Below are 8381 nucleotides of genomic sequence, written 5' to 3' on the forward strand. Positions count from 1 at the left end.
GCAGCCCTCTCCGCGCTGGCTCCCGAGCGCCTTCCCGGAGCCCTTCCCGGGAGCCGCCCCCCTCGCCGTGTGTCCGCAGCGCCTCCTGCAGGTGGGCGGCGGCGGCGCAGGCCTGGCGAGGGCCAGGTACCCCAGGGCTGGGCGCGGGCACCCAGAAGCGGGCGTGAGCCCTGGGGGGCTGGCTCGTTGGGGGCTCCACGGCCTCTGCTCCTCAGTCCCGGGCCCTAAGAGGACACACACACGTACACAAAACCGTTTTTTCCCAAGGTGACAGGTACTGCCCGTCCTATGACCTGAACCCCTGAGAGAAATGGCATCAGAGAAAATGGACCCAACTTCTCAGAGGGAAGAGACGCTTCTGATCACGTGCTCACTCTCCATCTTTTGCAGAGGAAAGAAACAGGAACTCCAAGAGCAGAAATGCTGTGCTCCGGGGCCACACAGCAGGAAGCAACCCGTGCCGTGAGGGAAGGCAGGCCTCCTGCCTCAGGCCCGCAGGGGCAGCCCCACGCGGGAGGCCAGGGAGAGTGAGGAGCTTCCCCTCAGGCTTTTCCTTCCTTCAAACACCACAGAGGTGCAATTTGGGGTCCCCAGATGGACAGAGCTTTTTTTGGGTCTGTGGGTGTGGGTTCTTCCCTGTGGAGTGGGAAGAGAACATGGTGGAAGGGAAGAAAATAGGAAACGTGAAAATATAGGAGTCTAAGGAAGGAAGGGAGGGCAGGATGAGAACCCCAAAAGGAGCAAGTGGATGAAAAGTGACCCAACTTGGGGGCCTCACTGGTGGCGCAAGGGGCCTCACCATGAAGCTATCAGCAGCCACTGCAGCAGAAGTTCCATCCCCAGCCAGGGGCCTAACCCACATGGCTGAATAATATTCCACTGTATGGACATTTGGTTTATCCATTCATAAGTTGACATTGGGCTGTTTCCTTTTTTTTTTTTTTTTTTTTTGCATCATAAACAATGCTGCTGTGAACATTTGTGTGCAAGTTTTTGTGAGAACATGTTTTCATTTCCCTAGTGGTAAAGTTTCCAGGTCATATGTTAACTCTACTTTTACCTTTTTTTCAATTTTTTTAAAGATTTATTTATTTATGCATACAAGAACTGGGGTACAGGCCAGAGGTGTGGGGGTGAGAGGATTCACCAGAGACAGAGTGGGGAACAGAACAGGCAGATCGACTGAAGTACAGATGAGGGGAGCAGTGGGACAGTCAGGAGAGGTCTGCTGCGCCGTGTGGGCAGCTCCCTGACTGGGGATCAAAGTTGTGCTGCAAAGGTTGCGGATGGCTTCATAGGCTGTGTCTTAACCCCTTGTGCCACCAGGGAGGCCCGTACTTTTAACTTTTAGAGGAACTGCCAAATTGTTTTCCACAATGACTGCAACATCTAACATTCCCAATTCCAGTATCTCCACAGCTTTGCCAACACCTGTTGTCTGTCTTTTTAATTGTAGCCATCCTAATGGGTATAAAGTGGTATCTCATTGTGGTTTTGATATACATTTTCCCTAATAAATAATGGTGCTGTATCTTTTCATGTGCTTAGTAGACATTTATATATTAACTCTGGAGAAATACCTATTCAATCCTTCATTTCAAAATTTGGTTATTTATCTTTTTGTTGTGTTGCAAAAGTTCTTTATACAATTTACCAGAGATATGATTTTAAAATACTTTTTTTTCATTCTGTGGATTTTTTGCAGTATGAATTTTTTGGTAGTTTGCAGCACTTTTTTTTAAAAATGAAGTCCAGGGCCTCCTTGGTGGTGCAGCGGTTGAGCGCTGGGTTGCGAAGCTGCCCGCAGCCTCTGCAGAGCCGGTTCGATCCCCGGCTGCTCCCCGGCCACCGGCTGAGGGTCCCACATGGCGCGCAGACCTCTCCTGCCGCCCGCTGCTCCCCTCAGCAGTGTACTTCGGTCCTTCTGCCTGCTCTGCTCCCCGCTCTGGCTCTGGTGAATTCTCTCACCCTCCCGCGCTTCTGACTGTACCCAGTGCTTGTATAAATAAATAAATGAATCTTTAAAAAAAAAAAAAGAAGTCCAATTTACCTTTATTACTTGTGTTTTTGGTGTCAATCTAAGAACTCATTGTCTAACTCAAGGTTATAGAGACTTAATCCTATGTTTTCTTCTAAGAATTTTGTAGCTTTAACTCTATTAGGCCTAAAATTCACTTAAGAGTTAATTTTGTATATGGAGTGAGGTAGGATTCCAACTGCATTCTTTTGCATGTGGGTATCCAGGTGTCCCAAGGCCATTTATTGACAAATCTCCCCTCAGCTCCCTCACTGCTCCCCTCAGCAGTGTATTTCGTCAGTCTGCCTGCTCTGCTCCCCGCTCTGACTCTGGTGAATTCTCTCACCCTCCTGCGCTTCTGACTTTACAGACCCAGTGCTTGTATAAATAAATAAATAAATCTTAAAAAAAAAAGTCCTCATAAAACTTTGAAACAGGTTGTAGCTATCCTACCTTCTCTCAGCTCTAAGCATTTCAGTAATAAAGATAGGAAATTTTCTTTTTCATAAAATATAGTTACAATAATATTATATAACAAAAAACTAAATATTTTCTTAATATCATATAATATTTAGTCAGTTTTCATATTTACCTAACTGTCTTGTTGGGAAGTTTATTTTCAATTTATTTGAATGACAGTCTTAGTAAGATTCATACATTTTTTCCCTTGCAATTTATTTGGATCATTTGTCCTATAGCATTTTTCTCAGTCTGGATTTTGTTGATTCAGTCCCTTTGGGTAGTTTAAGATGGTACTTTGTCTTCTGGTTTTCTCTAAATTTATAATCCAATGTAGGTAATAAATCAAATACAGGTGATTGAATTTTGTTTTTGACACACCTATTTTATAGGAGGTGGTAGTTCTGCCATCAGGAGTCACCTAATGTCAGGGTGACTTTTTTTTAAATATTTATTTATGCATATAAGAACTGGGGTACAGGCCATAGGTGTGGGGAGGGGAGAGGATTCACCAGAGACAGAGTGAGAGGATTCAGGCAGATTGACTGAAATACACTGCTGAGAGCAGCGGGTGAGACAGGAGATGTCTGCTGTGCCATGTGGGTCACCTCCCTGGCCTGGGGTCGAACTCATGCTTCAGTGGCTGCAGATAGCTTCATAGCGCTGAGACTTAACCCCTTGCGCCATCAGGGAGGCTCTAGGGGGACTCTTGTGATGTTGGCAGCCACTGTTGATGAATGCCTAAGTGTCACCTTACTAAGATAGGGCTGACTCCTCTTTCCTCAGTACCACAGTGGACGCACTACACTGCATAAAGAACAGCACTTATTACACTGTACCATAGTCATTTCCTTTCTTTCATGTCCCCCATTGTATCTGGTTATATTTGATTCTCCAGAAGAACTGACAAGCTCTCTTGGTTACGGCAAGCATCAGTAGATAAGACAATGGTCAGAGCGGTGGAGGGATGACATTTGAATATGCAAGTTACCGAACCTCTTTCCAGAGCTGGAAAGAGCAATTGTCAAAATTTCAGAAATTTCTGTGAGTTAAGAAACACAGATTTTTTTTTTTTTTTTATGTTTAAAGAGCTGGTTTATTAGAGAAAGGGACAGAAGAATAGAAGACACTTGCATAGACACAAGCGGGCAGAAAGAGCTGCCCCAAAGGGGACAGGTTTGCTGAGAGAGGCCTGCATGGGCACAGGAAAGCGGCCTTGAGGAGAGCTGCCTCTGCCAAGGGAGGTCAGTGAGAAGTCCCGGCATGGCATAGGTCACCCGCAGGCAGGAAGGCTGCTGCCCTGCAGAGGGATGAGTTGGTGAAAGGAAGTACCTGCATAGTCACAGGTGACAGAAAGACTGCTGCCTGAGACACAGATATTATTAAAAATTAAATGATAAATTATAAGTAGTCTATTAAATCATAATACTTAAAATTCATCACTTTCTAATTATTTTATTACATTTTACCATGCTCTTGAGGTTATTTATCTCCACTGTATCTCTCTGGTGGAAAAACTATGTCCTGTGTGCTGTTGATTATCTCATCCCACCTCTGTATTCAATGATGCCAGGTTGATAACTTGAAATCAACTGTGGTGGGAATATTTACACCCTAGAAAATGGTAAATGCTGTGAATCAGGATTTCTGTTTAATTCTGGAGAGGGATAAAAATAGTTTCCAGGGGCCTCCCTGGTGGCGCAAGGGGTTAAGACACAACCTATGAAGCTAACCGCAGCCACTGCAGCACGAGTTCAATCCCTGGCCAGGGAGCAACCCACATGGTGCAGCAGACCTCTCCTGTCTCGCCCGCTGCTCCCCTCAGCAATGTACTTCTGTCAATCTGCCTGTTCTGTGCCCCACTCTGTCTCTGGTGGATCCTCTCACCCCCCACACTTCTGGCCTGTACCCCAGTTCTTGTATGCATAAATAAATAAATATTAAAAAAAATAGTATCCACTTCATCTAGCATGTATAAAAAATACTTCACACTGTATAATTTTAATAAATGGTAGCCAAAAAATATTGTTATTTGTACTCCTCATATCTAGACTGGGAAGCTGAGGGTGGCTTTACTGTCATTAAGTATTTTGAGGCAAATGTTCCATGGAGTATACCACACACCCATTAGAAATGATGCTTTCAAAAGAATTATAATTATTTTGGGAAAATTCTCATGAGATAGTGTTATGTAAAAAAAGCCAGGATACACCTTTTCATTCATTCATGAACTCTAGGAAAATTAACTTCCAGTTATAAATAAGTAGTAGGGAGATAAGGTACAACATGATGATTATAGGTAGCTATGGGAGATTTAGGAAAGACCCTAGAATCCTTACCACAAGGAAAAAAACATTTTTTCTTTTTTTGTATCTAGTATGAGCTGATGGGTATTAACTAAACATATTGTGGTGATCACTTCACAGTACCTGTAAGTGAAAAGGCAGTGCACCTTCAACATACACAACACTGTGTGTCAATTATATCAGCACAACTGGAAGGAAAAACCTGGGGGGGAAAAACAAAGGAAGCATGCTCTAACATTATTTTTTAAAGATTTATTTATGCATACAAGAATTGGGGTACAGGCCAGAGTGTGGGGGTGAGAGGATTCACCAGAGAAAGAGTGGGGAGCAGAACAAGAGGATCCACTGAAATACACTGCTGAGGAGAGCAGCGGGCGAGTTGGGAGAGGTCTGCTGCACCATGTGGGTATCTCCCTGGCCGGGGATCGAACTCGTGCTGCCGTGGCTATGGATTGCTTCATAAGCTGCGTCTTAACCCCTTGTGCCACCAGGGAGGCCCCATAATCTAATATTAAACATGTGTGTGGATCATATAAGAAGGAATATTGGGGACCTCCCTGGTGGCACAAGGGGTTAAGTGTCAGCACTATGAAGCTATCTGCAGCCACTGCAGCATGAGTTTGATCCCCAGCCACGGAGCTACCCACATGGCGCAGCAGACCTCTCCTGTCTCACCCACTGCTCCCTTCAGCAGTGTAGCTCAGTCAATCTGCCTTTTCTGCTCCCCACTCTGTCTCTGGTGAATCCTCTCACTACCCCACCCCACACACCTCTGACCTGCACCCCAGCTCTTGTATGCATAAATAAATAAATCTTAAAAAAAAAGCATCTTTCTTTATTTTTTAAATGTTGTCCAGAGTGAAGAGGCATTTATTAATTAGAGCATTAAAAGTTGGCTTAAACTTTACAACTGAGGGAATGGACCTGGATGGGATCCAAGGCCTGTCCAACTCCAGCATTCTGGTGTTCGTACTTTCTCCACGTAGGCATTTTGTGCCACCAGAGGGAGCAGACGGGCCTCACAGCAAAGTTGGGCATGAGACCTGGTGCCCCAGGGAGAGGGGTACAGAAGAGGGCTGGTGGGTATAGCAGGTCCTCCTTCATTCAACCTGTTTCCTTGATGAAGGAAATTTTTTCACTAGCTCTTCATTTCAACTTTAGGCATTTGCACTAAATTTATTGCTTGCACTAAACATACTCAACCTTTGGGTTGTTGTCATTACACTCACCAGCCTAAGCAATGTCCATGGATAGAGTTGCAGCATTTCGTTCTAGCTGTGTTCACTGGGCTCCTTCTTGCTTTTTGCAATATTAAGGACCAGACATCCCAGGGGGTATATGATTTAAATAATACAGTAACTGTGTTGCCCAGTGAGCGACTCTGGTAATTCATCAGACAGACTCAGAACTGACTGTCCTCAGAGGCTGGCAGATCATGGCTCCTGGCAAGCCACTGCCTGGACTGCCAACAAGTCGGTTCCAGTTTCCTAAGGAGCGGAATGTGGACGACACGTTAACTGGTGATGTGGTTCTCATTGATACCAGTGATATTTCAGAGTTCACCCCAGAATGTTTATTCCCTATCAAGCCATGTGACCATGTGCGTCAGCAACCTTTAGAATGTGTATGAGTTTGAATGGGTTAGGTGATAGTGGAAGGGCAAATAACAAAATCACAATGGCTTAAATCAAGTTTTATTTTTCATTTACACTATGTACTCAATCGAGTCCACCAGGGGCTCTGACTGAGCCGTGATCTAGAACATTATGAAGCGGATGTGGCCATGCCTGGGATTCCGAGGGAGGAGGGAAGTTCGATCCTACCATGTGCCAGGAAGGAGAACAGGAAATGTTGAACAGCATTAAGGACTACGCCAATGGACTTCACCCTGGACCCTCCTCCTAAAATCAAGACTTTGTCCCAAGTATATAATTATAAATTCACTCAAAATTTTTATTCAATGACTTATCGACAGTAAAGTGGTTATAATACATTCATCTAATGATAGCGGGCAGTTGTTTAAAATTACATTAGAGGCAGTAAATCTGAGTTTAAGCCCTACTCTAAAAAATGAACATTACATTAAAAAATGAAATTACATTAAGTTAAAAATCAAGTTATTGCTTGGGATTGTGTTGTTTGATAACTTGTTAGATTTCTTTAGCTAGTGCTTATAAAATAGGAAGTTAAATGAATCCTAGACTAAAATTATATTCTCTTGCTGTGATAATTCTGTAAAATCTTAATTGACAAAGGCATTTTTTTAAATATTTACCCTTGGATGTAGTGAGAAATTATACCATTTGGTAAAAATAATATACTTTGCCAACATGGAAAGAAGTTATATAAAGTAGTCATTTTTAAAAACCTAATTCTTTTCCTCTAGGATAATCTATTTTCTGGCTGAAGTCGTCATGAAATGCTTAAGAAATAAATTTCTTTTAGCATGCTTGGGGCTCCTTGTTTAATAAAAAAAAAATAGATATATGGCTTAAAATTGAAAAAAACTAGTAAACAGTATGATCGAATATGTACATTTAAAAACGCTAAAGGAAACACAAAGTTTTGCTCATCTGAACTTTTCACAGACATTTTAGTCAGCATGTCAATTTCTTTTTAAAATCCTGCTATGATGTTGACCAAGACTGCATAAATCTATAAATCAACTTAAGGTAGATTGGCAGATTTCCTTCAGCAATGTTTTGCAGTTTTTAGTTTAAAGTCTTATGTATCTTCCGCTAAATTTGTTCCTATTTTCCTGATGCCATTATAAGTGTAGTTATTTTTTTTTCTAATTGCTCACTACTATTGTATAGAAATGCAGTCAATTTTATATATGGGTCTTCAGTTTTCTTAGATTTGCCTATCATTTTCATAATTTGTATAGATTCCTTGGAATTTTCTGTGCACATGATCATGTTGTCTACAAATTAAGATACCTTTATTTGATCCTCTCAAATCTGTATGCCTTTTATTTTTGCTTTTGTGCCCTGCTGAGACCTCCAGTGCCATACTGAACAGGAAGGATAAAAGAGGAATTCCTGGCCTTATTCCTGAGTTTTTGTTCTTTCACAACTGAATACGATGTTACTTACAGGTTTTTGTAGATGACTTTTATCAGACTTAGGAATTTCCCTTCTATTCTGGCTATTTTACTGTTTTCTGTTAGTTTCTGCATTTTATGTTGCTCTAACCAGATTTCCTTGTCTACCTTTTTAATAAATTAATTTTAATTTTTTCATTGACCTTTTAGCTATACTTCTTTCCACGATTTTTTTCCGTTTGGTGGTTCCTGAGGTGGTTGCTCTAAGCAGTTCACGTTGAACTGTTTCCTGTCAAATATAGGAAACTTTTCACAGGTAGACCCATTTTTCTCCTCTCTAATATACTCCAGTGGTACATGTGTTGCATGCACATGTATTTCAGTAACTCCACAAGACAATGTTGTACATTTTCCTTTAAAGAGTCATCATATCATAACGAAGAGGGGGAAATAGTCCTTTTTATTTCCCTACATATTTACCATTACTGGTGCTCTTTATTCTTCTGTGATGATCCACATTTCCATCTGGATCCAAGTTTCCTTCCAGACTGTGGGA

This window comes from Talpa occidentalis, unplaced genomic scaffold (assembly GCF_014898055.3).
Source record: "Talpa occidentalis isolate TD23 unplaced genomic scaffold, MPIMG_talOcc4v2.1 talOcc4.5, whole genome shotgun sequence".
Classification (NCBI taxonomy): Eukaryota; Metazoa; Chordata; class Mammalia; order Eulipotyphla; family Talpidae; genus Talpa; species Talpa occidentalis.